At 40.2% G+C, this 13,347-nt stretch overlaps 1 pseudogene; it reads left to right on the top strand.

Annotated features, from left to right (window-relative positions):
- Window positions 1-2,809: 2,809 nt before the first annotated feature.
- LOC133765288 (5'-AMP-activated protein kinase subunit gamma-1-like) overlaps window positions 2,810-13,347 on the top strand; it is an 11,170-nt pseudogene continuing 632 nt past the window's right edge.

Below are 13,347 nucleotides of genomic sequence, written 5' to 3'. Positions count from 1 at the left end.
GAGGATTAGCCTGTTGAGCCGCGGCGCTGGCCTGAACTGCTGTTTAACTATGGATAGTATATGGTTCAAATTCATTTTTCATTCCTAGAGTAATATTTCTTTTTTTTTAACTTTTATTTAATAAATACAAATTGCCAAAGTACAGCTTTTGGATTACAGTGGCTTCCCCCCCCCCCCCCATAACTTCCCTCCCATCTGCAACCCTTCCATCTCCCACACCCTCTCCCATTCCATTCACATCAAGATTCATTTTCTATTCTCTTTATATACAGAAGATCAATCTAGTATATATTAAGTAAACATTTTATCAGTTTGCACCCACACAGAAACACAATGTGTAAAGTACTGTTTGAGTACTAGTTATAACATTAATTTACATTGTACAACACATTAAGGACAGAGATCCTACAAGAGGAGTAAGTGCACAGTGACTCCTATTGTTGACTTTTAACAATTGACACTCTTGTTTATGGCATCAGTAATCACCCTAGGCTCTTGTCATGAGTTGCCAAGGCTATGGAAGCATTTTGATTTTGCCAACTCCGATCTTATTTAGAGAAGATCATAGTCAAAGTGGAAGTTCTCTCCTCCCTTCAGAGAAAGGTACCTCCTTCTTTGATGACCTGTTCTTTCCACTGGGATCTCACTCACAGAGATCTTTCATTTAGCTTTTTTTTCCAGAGTGTCTTGGCTTTCCATGCCTAAAATACTTCCTAGAGTAATATTTCAAGTCCTTACATGAGGATAGTAATACTATTAGATAGGAGCAGTTTAAAAATGTGGCTCTGTTTCATGAGGTTTTTACAGATCAATTATTTCTCTTTCCTATTTAATTTATTTCTTACCTTTTTTATTATGGCTATGCTTACAGAAAAATGGAATTGAGAGTATAATGTTGAAAACATGAAATAACCTTAATAAACCACTCATATCAAAGCAATTATCTGAGTAAAATTTATTTTTGAAAGGCAACTCAAAAGCAGGATGTTTTCCTGAATTGTCTGTACAACTCTCAACTCTACAGTTCATTCCTGGGAAGAGAAATGACTTGAGTATAATTTTCACTGTACATTCTTTGAATAGGATGAATGACAAAAATTAATGCATGTCTCTTACCTTATAGTTAGCCAAATGCAAGCATGATTTTTATTTTTTTCCTATATGTTCCATTTCCTAGTGCAAAACATGTGAATTTCTCTTCTGGAAAATGGCATAGGTGGTATTAAATGAAGGATTTCTGGAATCACAATCAGTTGGTAATTTATTTCATCACCTGTAAAACTGGGCTATTATTAGTACCTGATTCACAAAGTTGTAGTAAGGATCAAATGAGTTAAATCTAGTAAACATTCAGAAAATAATTCAAGCAGAAACTTGTGTATTTTTTAAACGTTTATATTATTTGAAAGGCAGAGTTACAGAGACACAGAAGCAGAGAGAGAGAGGTCTTCCACCTGCTGATTCATTCCCCAGATGGCTGCAATGGCCAGAGCTGCACAGATCCAAAGCCAGGGCCCAGGAGCCTCTTCTGGGTCTCCCACATGGGTGCAGGGGCCCAAGGACTTGGGCCTTCTTCCGCTGCTTTCCCAGGCCATAGCAGAGAGCTGGAATGGAATTGGAGCAGCTGGGACTCGAATCACTGCCCATATGGGATGCTGGCACTGCAGGCGGTGGCTTTACCCACTATGTCACAGCACCAGCTCTTAAAGCAGATTATTGAAAAGAACCTCATGCACCCAGGTTCATTGGAACATTATTTACAATAGTTAAAGCTGGAAGTTAACCAAATGTCTATTGATGGATAATGGATAGGGAAAATATGGTATGTGCAGGATATTTGGCCCAGTGGGGGGGGGGGGTTGGATAAAAACTAAGGAAAAAAAGAAATGGGAGGAAATTTCCTTTAAAAAAAAAAAAAGGTAGATGCCGGCGCCGTGGCTCAACAGGCTAATCCTCTGCCTTGCGGCGCCGGCACACCGGGTTCTAGTCCCGGTCGGGGCACCGATCCTGTCCCGATTGCCCCTCTTCCAGGCCAGCTCTCTGCTGTGGCCAGGGAGTGCAGTGGAGGATGGCCCAAGTGCTTGGGCCCTGCACCTCACGGGAGACCAGGAGAAGCACCTGGCTCCTGCCATCGGAACAGCGCGGTGCGCCGGCCGCAGCGCGCTACCGCGGCGGCCATTGGAGGGTGAACCAACGGCAAAAGGAAGACCTTTCTCTCTGTCTCTCTCTCACTGTCCACTCTGCCTGTCAAAAAGAAAAAAGAAAAGAAAAAAAAAAAAAAGGTAGATTTTACATGTATTTTGTCGCAAGAAAGCAGGAAGGTAATGGGAAAATTTTAGATGAAACATCTTATTTTACCTTCAAAAAAACTACTTATGACAAAGAATTTCAATAGAAAATAACTACGGTTTTTCTTTCTTTTGGAAATTTTCTGATTCAAAATTATTTCCTTTTATGTGTCCTATGGTATCACATAGACATTTAATAAGCATAGGAGCAAATCTCTGGATTCAAATGGAAAGAAGGAACTGACATTTTTTAGGGTTGTTATAGGGGCCCTGGGTGGGTATAAGTCCTGTGAGGAAGGAAACGCTTGAAATCTGATATCCATGCAGGGATCAGAAGTACAAGTGCTGTGCTCACTGTGGGGCGGCAGTATAAAAGGTGACAGTCAACCATTGCTTATGGAAAGGAAGGAGGGCTACTAGTGATTCTAGCTCTTGGTCCAGCAGTAGGTCACTGTAAACTCTCCACAGGTCTTAAAAGGAGTATAAGAGGTGGTCACTGTCAAGTACAAGAGGAAGAAACGATGTTTGCCAGACCTCTGGTATTCGAAGCTCACATCAGCTATTCTGACAGCATGGGTACTGCTCAGAGCTGCAGAGGTACTAAAGAACACAACAGGACACGAGAACCACAACAAAGGGACCTAACCATTGGAGAAGGGCCTGTGAATTCCGAATACTTTGTAGTAAACTCAGTAAGAGACATGCATTGGTGACGGTAAAGAAAAGCACACCATTTTAGTGAGGAATCTAAAAGCTCTAAATAAATGTAGTAAAATACCTTGTTCTCATACACCAGGCGTGCACCCACGGCCATTGCTCTGCTTGCTGTGCACACCTGCCAGTGCTCAACACGAGCACCATGCAGCAGTTGGTAGAAAGGCGGCAACTGGTGCACAGCCAAGGCTTTCAGGAAAACACGAAGGAATAGGAGTGGGAGGGACCAGTTCTGAAGAACGGGTGAAATGGTGAAACAAGATTGCATCATCACTGAGGATGGCAAAATCCTCATCATAAAAACTTTAGCCCTGGGAGAGAAATTTAAAGAAACTACAGTTGATGGCAGAAAAACTCGGACTATCTGCACCTTGACAGGCCTTGCATTGGTTTAGTGTGGTGGGATGGTTTATCTGCGGTAGGATGGGAAGGAAAGCACAATAGCAAGGGTCTTGCAAGATGGGAAATTAAAGGTAGACTAAGTCACGTGCAATGTCACCTGCCACCAGGTCTAGGAGAAAGCAGAATAAAAATCTCATAATTACTTTCAACAGGCATTAGCTGCAAGATTGAGCAAGCTCAGTTCAAGGCCCAAATCTGGACCGTTGCAGCTGTTTTCTTTTTTTTAATTTCAGGACTAGGTTCAATTATCTTTATCACAAATATTTTATATGCAACTATTCTGAAAGTGTGGTTTAATTGGAATCATCTCTGGGCATTACATAATGTGCTTGTGTGGGAAAAAAAAACAAAAAACAAAGAAAGAACTTTGTTCTTTGATGACAAGAAATTGCTAAATTTCATACTTCCAGAACATAAAAAAGCAAAACCTTGAAAATAAAAATTTCAAACTTACCACTAGAGTAATTTTACATTGATAAAGTAATTCCCTTTAAAATTCCAATTCCAAAATTTATGTAACAAAAGAATAGAGTGGAATTCAAACTTTAAGCAAAAATATCTCAACAGTGTAATTCTGGCATGATACCAGAGGGTTCAACGAAAAAGATTCTAAGTCCAATGACACATCCAAACTTTAGATGGACTTAGAATTAGTAAATTACTTTTCTATCCAACAGGAAAGTGTAGGATTTTGAGAAATAGTTGCTTTAAATTTTTAACTCTGGAAAGATAGTCATATTTATTACCTACCACCACATTTATCATACATTTGGATATGTTTATGTGGTATCAACCATATATGATGCTTGTTTATTGTGTTAATTTACTTTTAAAAAACCAAATGGCTAATATAAATTAGAAAAATTTGTAATTTGAAAGTGCAAATTAAAATAATGTGATATGTATTTAGACCATCCTATTGGCATTTAAAAAATGATAGTACAGGGGCCGGCGCCATGGTTCACTTGGTTAATCCTCTGCCTGCGGCACCGGCATCCCATATGGGTGCAGGGTTCTAGTCCCGGTTGCCCCTCTTCCAGTCCAGCTCTCTGCTGTGGCCCGGGAGTGCAGTGGAGGATGGCCCAAGTGCTTGGGCCACTGTACCTGCATGGGGAGACCAGGAGAAGCACCTTTCTTTTCGACATATACCCAGCAGTGGAATTGCTAGATTATATGGTTGTTTAAATTTTATGTGTTTTTTTTAAATTTTAACACCTAAGTTTTAGGTTTTTTTTTTTTAATTTCCATACTGTTTTCCAGAATGACTGTACTAATGTACATTCCCTCCCAACAGAATGCAACAATTGCATGTACACTCACTTCATGAAGTCTCATGCTGCTATGACCTGATCCTCCAAAGCTCCAAACTCATTGTATTTGACACCTCCCTACAAGTGAAGAAGGCTTTCTTTGTGTGGATGACTGATGGTGTGCCAGCTCCACTTTGTGGGTTAGTGAGAAGAAAAGTTGTGGGCAAGCTGATTGTTGCTGACTTCATCAATATCCTGCACTGCTGCTATAAATCAACCTTGGGACAAATCTATGAGCTCGAAGAACCTAAGATAAAAGCTTGGAAAGAAGTGTACCTACAAGATTCCTTCAAACCACTTGTCTGTATTTCTCCTAGTGCCAGCTTGTTTGATGCTCTCTCTTCATTAATTCTAAACAAGACCCATAGACTGCCAGTTATTGGCCTGGAAATATGCAACACCTTGTTTGTCCTCATCCACAAGTCATCCTCAAATTTATCTCTGACCTCCTCAAGCTGCAATTCATGTCCAAATCTCTGGAAGAGCTACAGAATAGCACATATACCAATATTGCTATGGTCTGCACAAACACCCCCATCTTTGTGGCTCTGGGCATCTGTGTCCAGTATTGAGTTTCAGCCCTGCCAGTGGTGGATGAGAAAGGGTTGTGGGTCACATCTACTCCAGATTTGAAGTTAGCATTCTGGCAGCAGCAAAGATCTACAATAACCTAGATGAGTCTGTGACTAAAGTCCTGAAGCCTTGGTCACAGTACCGTGAGGCTGTCCTCAAGTGCTCCCTGCGTGAGATTCTGGAGACCACCATCAACAGACTGGCAGAAGCAGAGTTCATTGACTTGCAGTGGTGGACCAGATGTGACCAAGGGTATTGTATCAATACCTGACAGCCTGCAGGCCCTAGTACTCACAGGAAAGATGTCATACAGAGGATATGTCCATTCACTGCCTGGCACAAGCTCTGGGAATCAGATGAAGCCTTGGGAGAATTCTGACTGTTCACTGCTGAGCAGCCCCTTGCCCTTGTCCCTCGGGAGTGGTGGAGGCTCAGAGGGAAGGAGGCTAATGGATGTTTGGCTGCCTTACCCTTATACATACCTGAGAAAAACTTTTGGCCTAGATGACTCAGCCCCTGTTCTCTTAGACATAGCCCCTTTCTGGGTGATCTGTGAATTCTGTCCCCATCTGGCAAACTTTGATCTCTAAGAGCTCCCAGGACCTCACCCACCTTTGCCTCTGTCTTTGCCATGACTCTATCCTAGATAATAGCACAACAGAATACTTTGTAGAGATATCCTTACTCATCCTCTTTCATGCTGTGTAGAGGAGGTTGAGTCCAGTTAGTGGCATTTCCCATCATGCAAGTGAGGATTGCGGACAGGAGAGCCTTGGGGTTCCTGTGATGTGTTCTTGTAAAGGGACTGGGTAGGCAGGAGAGGAGGGCAGGCTGGTTAGCCACAAAGTTATTGCTTTTCATGGCAAATCAGATTAACTAAGATTCTCTTCATGGCAGAAACAAACAAAACTATACTTTATCAACTATATCTTATTACCAAATCAATTTGGATGTTTTAAAATCTGTGGGACATTTGGTGAAATTGGAAGAAGAGCATTAGTCACAGGATATTAATAATGTTAACACCTTAGTTTTAGTAATTGTAGCATGAAAGATAATACCTTTTGGAGAAACTGGTTGAAGTCCATACTTGTATGCCACAGTTCTGAAAGTCTGAAATTATTAATTTTTTGAATTAAAAAAAGTAAGTGCTAATTTCTCCATACATAACTGTAAACTTCTAAGTAAAGCATAGATTTCCCCCTTTGCAATCTCAGGCTTTGTGCAAGAAATACTGAGAAAGCACATAGTCTAGGACAGTAAACATAAAAGGGTAGTGATCTTGGTCACCCAATGCCTGAGCAAACAGCAGTGAATATGAGGAGTTTCCTACCCAGAGACTCAGCTGCCTTTTTGATGTGCACAGGAAGGCAAGGTACCAACAACCAAAATGATATACCTGTCAAGTTGTTAATTCATGACTTTTTCATAACAATGAAATTTTTATTTGCAAAAGTCAAATGAAATAAGGAACTTGGAGCCATGTGGAATATGCAGGAAGGTGGGGATTAGCGGCATTTTAATTTATTGTTAGTATGCAAGAAAGTTTACAATTAATGCTTTCTTAGTCTTCTAACAGTAGAACATAAATAGATTTTTATGAATTTCTTCTTGGTACTTTCTTTCTGTGTGTCTGCGTGAGTTTATTACAAGTTCTCCCTGTGTTCAACAAAGCTGAGGCAACCCTTGACCTTTTGTTAGGTAAATAATAACCCCCTGGAGTCTGTTTAAAAACAAAGAGTGACCATCAATTTCACAGTAGTCATTAGATAGTAACGAAGCATGAGTCTTATTTTAAAGATAAAGTTCCAAGATGTAGAGCCTTGTATGAAATATAACAAAACGTTAAGTCGATAGGCTTCAAGTCCGTGACCAGAGGAAAATTCAACGAACTATTTTGTTGAAATGGTGCCAAACACCCAGGTGCTGTGAAGTAGATGGTTTTACAGCATGCTGGGTTCTTTTTCTACCTTCCTAATATGTCAGTGGGTTGAATACAGGGCCAGCTCGTGAGCTTGCAAACTTTGCAGTAGCATCACCCTTCCTTCTTAAGATTACCAAATATCTGTCCCTAATGTCTTGTCCAATGTGCAGTGATGCTATAACTAGTACTGAAACAGTATTTTTACACTTTGTGTTTCTGTGTGGGTGCAAACTGATGAAATCTTTACTTAGTATATACTGAATCGATCTTCTGTATATAAAGATAATTGAAAATGAAAAAAACTTGGTTTTAAATTGGAAATTGCATAGAAAATTAATCAATTTTTTAAAAATATCATGTAGGATCTCTGTCCTTAATGTGCTGTACATTGTGATTTAATGCTATAACTAGTACTCAAACAGTATTTTTCACTTTGTGTTGCTATGTGGGGACAAACTGTTGAAATCTTTACTTAATATATACTAAACTGATCTTCTGTATATAAATAGAATTGAAAATGAATCTTGATGTGAATGGAAGGGGAGAGGGAGCAGGAAAGGGGAGAGTTGCGGGTGGAAGGGAAGTTATAGGGGGGGGGGGGAAGCCATTGGTAATCCAAAAGCTGTACTTTGGAAATTTATATTCATTAAATAAAAGTTTAAAAAAAATTACCAAATATCTCTCAGTACTTATTACAAAGTAAGCCCCCAATTAATGTTTAAACAAAAGTCTCTAAGACTGTTATAAACAAAGTAGAAGAGAGGCACTTCCCTCAATGTTCTCCAAATGCCAGCACTGAAACTGTGTCTTTAGGCAGGGGATTAGCAGCTGTTTGAGAAGCTAAACTACTCAAGAGAAAAGATCTACAGATTCTAACCTTTGGGCATCCAAAATGGAAAACTCCTCTGGTCCTCCAGACATGTGCTGACGGAAGTCCTTTACCTGCCTCCAGAACTTCCAATCAATATTTTAGAGCTTGGCCACGCAAAGATTGCTGGGTATTTAAAACAGGTCTCCCACAAGGATGAGAAAGATCATAAACAAGTTTTGAAGAACTAACAAAGAAAGTTTTTTGAAAGAAGAAACAATGAAGGAGAAGAAAACTTCAATGAGACCATGAAACTATGATTGATATCCTTAGGGAGTTAAGACATTAGGAACAACAATAATAAATGACTACAATAGAATTATCAGAGAATAAAACAAAATTTTTGAAAATTACAAATGAGTAATAGGAAAAAAAAAGTATGTGGAAACTTTGCCAGGTAAAGTTGAGGAAATAGCTAGAAAAAGGGACAAAAGGAAAAAAAGGGAAATAAGAAAGAAAAGTATTTCTAAAAATCTAAGATGCCCATATAGGTCTTCTAGAAGGGTTAGAAAAAATCAAAATATAAATAAAAATATGAAAGGAGGAAAAGTATCAAGAAGGCCATAGAAGGATATCTGCAATAGATGAAAATGGCTGCTCTTCTTGAAAGGGCTATCTATATCTATATATGACTGTCCAGATTGAAACATTGCCACGGTGATAAGATGTTTACCTGAGTGAATTCTCAAGGAAGTGCAGATCAACAAAGATAGGAAAAAATTATAGAGAGAATAAGTGTCACATTCAACAGATTTTAGAGATAATGATATCAGACTTTTCAATAGCATTGTTCAAAATTCTAGGGAGATACAAGTTTTGAATTAGACTTCCAAGAAACTGATCAAAGCAATAGAAGGATACCAGGATGCAAGCTTGCAAATGTAACACTGAGTAGAACTGGAAGCCTCTTGCCTCGTGTACAGCCTCTATCAGAAGTAACTGGAGGATATGTCGCATCACATCAGATACAAGACTTGAAAGAAAAACAAAGACATACAGGAACAGTTGAGGTTCCAGCAGATGTGAAGGATGAGAAGTTCCCATTGGAGCAGGAGGAAGAGGGGTCCCAAAGCATTATCTCAGTAGGTACAAGAGCATGAACTTGTTTGGCCTGTGGTAAGAGACAGCCTGTTTGTGCATGGCTCACAGAACCCACTGTGCATCTCTTTTCTCAATGCCACATTCAGTGACATCACATGAACACCTTGTAACCGATGATTGTAGGAATGTTTTACACTGTGAAAAAATAGAAGAGTAGCTGTTTGTTGCCAAGGTTGTCCCCACTTGAGTTTCCCACATCCCATATCTCAGGGCTTGGATTTGAGTTCTGGCTCTGTTTCTGATTCCAGTTTCCTGCTAATGCACACCCAGGATGGCAACAATGATGGCTCATAGAGCTGAGTCCTTGCCATCCACATGGGAGATCCAGATTGGGTTCTGGATCCTGGGTTTGGCCTGGCCTGTCTTCAAATGTTGTGGGAATCTGGGAAGTGAACCAGGGGATAGAAGATCTCTCTCTCTAAAATAAAAGACAGAATGTTATCCCAACCTCGGGAGAGTTGGTTGTTCAATATTTATCAGCTCACTTCTAAACTTAGCAGGTTTGCTATAAATTTGACACAATAGAAATTTATAATGAGTGATATTTTACAGAGTTAGGGAAAATTGTAGAAAATTTTCTCTATCAATTCAAAGAAAAATTAAGAGGGAAATAGAGGCAATTAACATCCTTAGAAACAAATTATTTGATAAATGTAATTTTGTGTATTATCTGGCTCAGACATGAGCAAAATTACACTAACCTAATAATGAAAGCAGTGAATATGGATATAACCCAAATGGGTGTATAATTATATTGGAGGGAACAGTAAAGGGAGGGGTCTGTGTAAAGTAAGTGAAACCCTCTGCTATCATATTGCAAGTGGCAGCAGGCATGAGAATGCCCATTCTCAGATATCCAACTGCAGGGGCCTAAGTGGCCAAAGGGCCCATTGCACTGTGAAATCCATCACCACTCTCACACAGAGGCCATGCTTAGCTATGGGCCATCCTCAGCAAATGACTAGGAGCAAAAGGTATACTGTGGTAGGTCAGTCCCTGGGCTACAGTGGCGGCCTCAGAAGGGAGACTGAGGCTTGAGGACTTATTAACAGCTTTGCAAATATTCCCTTAGAACTGCTCTGCAGCCCAAATTGATTCTACCCCACCCTCCTCCCTTCTCCGTCTCCTGTCCTTGGTGAGACGTCCTGCGTGACAATCTGTCAGCTCTTACACCGTGTCCCCACTTGTGTCTCCATTTCTTCTCAAGGGGACTTTCCTAATAAATGTTTGGCTTTTGTAGCTGGCTCTTGGAAGATCTGAACTAACACAGAAGTCAGTTAATATTTAAAATTGATTAATCAAAAGATGGCTGTATGTGTCAATTTTTCTAGAAATATGCATGTCAGCAACTGAACTCATGGCTAAGAGGGGTGAAAGAGGTGGAGGGAACATATCTTTTAAAATCTTCAATGCAACTTGGCTTTTTAATATTCTATATGTACATCAATCAACTGTTTCAAAGCAAATTGTTTAAAAAGTGAAAGACCACTGCCTCAGAACTGAGGGCTTCAGGCTAATGAGAAAAAACGATTTTCACCTAAACTTTATCATTTGTACTTCTAGCAGACAATGAGTCTGAACAATGACTCCTTTCATTTTCAGTGTATTAGCCACGACAGCTGATTCATTAAACTCTTTGCAGACAGCTCCTCCCAGAGGCAGCAAAATGATCTGCAGTGTAAGCATCCAATCTGAGATGAAAAGCACTGCTGACAAGGACTTTGAGTTGTTTCAGGGTGAAACAAACACATGGAAGCATAATACCTTAACATTTTTATTTCAGAGGAAGAAAGATATAGAGAATAGAGATAGAGAATAGAGATAGAGAATGGGGATAGAGATAGAGATAGAGAATAGAGATAGGGATAGAGATAGGGATAGACATAGGGATAGAGATAGGGATAGAGATAGAGAATAGAGATAGAGAATATATATATATATATATATATATATATATATATATATATATATATATATATAGAGAGAGAGAGAGAGAGAGAGAGAGAGAGAATGAGAGAGATGTACCATCTGCTCATCTGCTGGTTTACTTCCCAAATGTCTGCAACAGGCAAAGTTGGTGAGGGATGGCAGAAACCAGGAGCCAGGAACACAATCCAGATCTCCACATGGGTGGCAGGAACCCCAATTACTTAAGCAATCATCACCATGTTCCAGAGTTTGTGTTGGTCAGAAGCTGGAACCAAGTGCCAGGGCTGGGGACGGGCAGATTAAGCCGGGGCCTGCAGGGCCGACATCCCATATGGGTTCTGGTTCGAGTCCTGTTTGCTCCATTTCTGATCCAGCTGATGTGCCTGGCAAGGTATCAGAAGATGAACTAAGTCCCTGGGCCCCTGGCACCCATGTGGGAGTTCCAGAGGAAGCTCTTGGCTTTGGCCTGGCCCAGCGCTTGTTTTTGCAGCTATTTGGGAAGTGAGCAATGGATTGAAGATCTCTCTCTCTCCCTCTCTCGCCTCTCTGTCTCTCTGTAACTCTGCCTTTCAGATAAATAAATATTTTTTAAAAAAATATCTGGAGCTAGAAGTTGAACCCAGGTGTCCTTATGTGGGACCTGGATATCTTATTCACTAAGCTAAATGACTGCTCTCCCCCTCAAAAAATATTTTTAATACAGAGAGACAGAGAAAGATAGACAGACAGAGATCTCCTATCCACTATTTCGTTCCCCAAATGCTGGCAATACCCAGGACTTGGCCAGGCCAAAACCAGGAGCCAGGAACTCAGTCCTTGTCTGCTACATGGGTGGGGTAGCAGGAACTATACAACTTGAACCATAACCTGCTGCCTCCCAGGGTATGCATTAGTACGAATCTGGGATTGAGAGTGGAGCCTTGACAAACCTAAGCACTCCCTAATGGGATGTGGGTGCTGCAAGTGGCCTTTTAACTGATGTGCCAAATGCTCACCCTATGGAAGAATAATATTTAAAGATACTGTGTTTTCTTCCCTCTTCTGCTCATTTCGGGTAGATGAGCCTTAAGTTTTACTTTGTCTTGGGGATTTTTGAAAATGTTGCCATCAAAATTTATCTAAATACTCAAAAATTTCCCTAGAATATTTAAAAAATATCCAGGAGGTTCATTTACACCTTTAAAACAAATATTTTCAATTGTAGGACAGTTTACTGAGATATTCTACTTTATTCTCAAAAATAAAAAAATAACACCATTCACATAATTCATGGTACTTGAAGAATATTTTTCCATGTTGTGCTCAAATATTTATGAGAAAGCAGCCTAATTTTAAATTCTCTAATTTAAAGTTTAGTGTGACATTCTTGCAAAATTAATAGGCTGAAACATAGACTTACCACCAGTCCCTCTCACAACTCCTCTAAAATAGCAAGGAAGCAATCTTTGGAAGCTACAAAGTTGCAGGACATAGAAAGGAAAGATTACAGCAGAGAGTAAAGAAAGCAGATGGATGGTTGGTGAGCAACCTAGCTGAACAGAGAAAGCTGAAGTATAAACTCCCAAAGTGGGAAACCAAGGAGAATTAAACTGATCTGCTTTGTACATAAATTTTGAGAAAATAAAAGCAAAAAAACAAATATCATAATATACTCAAAGATAAAAGATGTGGGGCTGATATTATGGCCTAATGTGTTAAGCTGCTGCTTGCAATGCCTACATATCGTATTGCAGAGTCTGGGGTCAAGTTCTGCCTCTGCTTCTGATCCAGCCTCCTGCTAATGTGCCTAGGAGGCAGCAAATGGAGGCTGACTATTTAGGTTCCTGCCACGTACTTAGGAGACTCAGATGGAGTGCCTGGATCCTGGCTTTGGCCTGGTCAAGCCTTGCCTGTTGTGCATATTTAGAGAGTGAACTGGCACATCTCCATCCCCATCCCCATCCCCATCTCCTTGTCCAGTCTCTGTCAGTTTGCCTCTCAAGTAAACAAAGGGGCTGGTATTGTGGTACAGAGGGTTAAGCTGCTGCCTGCAACATCACCATTACAGTCTCTGCTGCTCCACTTCTGACCCAGCTCCCTGCTCATGCACCTGGGAAAGCAGCAGAAAATAGCTGGAGTGCTTGGGCCTCTGCCACCTATATGGGAGAACAAGAACTCTACTTTTCAGATAAATATTTTTAAAATTTAAATATTATTTATCTGAAAAGTAGAGTACACAATAGAGATACAGAATCTCTC

This window comes from Lepus europaeus, chromosome 8, assembly GCF_033115175.1.
Source record: "Lepus europaeus isolate LE1 chromosome 8, mLepTim1.pri, whole genome shotgun sequence".
Lineage (NCBI taxonomy): Eukaryota > Metazoa > Chordata > Mammalia > Lagomorpha > Leporidae > Lepus > Lepus europaeus.
The sequence above is the reverse complement of the archived record's forward strand: the minus strand, read 5'-3'. Positions and strand labels throughout refer to the sequence as shown.